This window comes from Ochotona princeps, chromosome 8, assembly GCF_030435755.1.
Source record: "Ochotona princeps isolate mOchPri1 chromosome 8, mOchPri1.hap1, whole genome shotgun sequence".
NCBI lineage: Eukaryota > Metazoa > Chordata > Mammalia > Lagomorpha > Ochotonidae > Ochotona > Ochotona princeps.
Genome location: NC_080839.1, coordinates 35,994,422 through 35,995,138, shown reverse-complemented (window position 1 = coordinate 35,995,138; position 717 = coordinate 35,994,422). Strand labels below are relative to the sequence as shown.

Sequence of the window (717 nt, the reverse complement as noted above, 5' to 3'; positions counted from 1 at the left end):
ATAGCCTCTGTCACTTTTCTCTCAAATTACTACAATAGCCAGGTATATGTTTCCAATCATCTTGTGTTATGTGAAGTATTTCTTTCACCACCACATGCACTGTTTTGGTGAAGAAGCAGATAAGAGAGGGAACATAATTTAGACTGTGCTAGTCACATGCTTTATTGCTGGGCTCTGAAGCGACAGGGAGATGATTCTGGCTCCCAAGAGTGCTACATCTTCTCAGAGTGATTCCTCTTCCCCCGCCCCCCCTTTTTTTTTGTTACTAATATACAACAGATCACCTTTAATAAAGTACAAGGTAAGAAAATTATGACTACACAGTGGAAAAAGTTACTACTCACTGACCCACTCCCTCATCAAGCAGGAAAGATATGGGCAAATGGCAGGCAGGGTGGACAAAAAAATATGGAACGTTTCACAAATTTGCGTGTCATCCTTGCGCAGGGGCCATGCTAATCTTCTCTGTATCGTTCCAATTTTAGTATATGTGCTGCCGAAGCGAGCATCCCCCCTTTCTTTTTGAAAACTGTATTCATTCCCCATGCCTAGCACAAGCCCACACCTTCCAGAAGCACCCACCACCTGATATCTTAGCCCTCTTTACCATGTATTCTGTCTCAGACGGCACTCTGATTTTCTGATTCATGGATTCTTTTCCACAATCGTGTTTTACGGCTTCTCGAAGGCACAGATTGTATCTTGTTTTACAACAAG

General features: G+C 42.7%; 1 non-coding gene across 1 annotated transcript; it reads right to left on the bottom strand.

Moving 5' to 3' along the window:
* Window positions 1-402: 402 nt before the first annotated feature.
* LOC118760675 (U6 spliceosomal RNA) lies at window positions 403-509 on the bottom strand. The gene has a single exon (XR_004996915.2). It is a non-coding gene; the product is annotated as a U6 spliceosomal RNA (small nuclear RNA).
* Window positions 510-717: the final 208 nt, after the last annotated feature.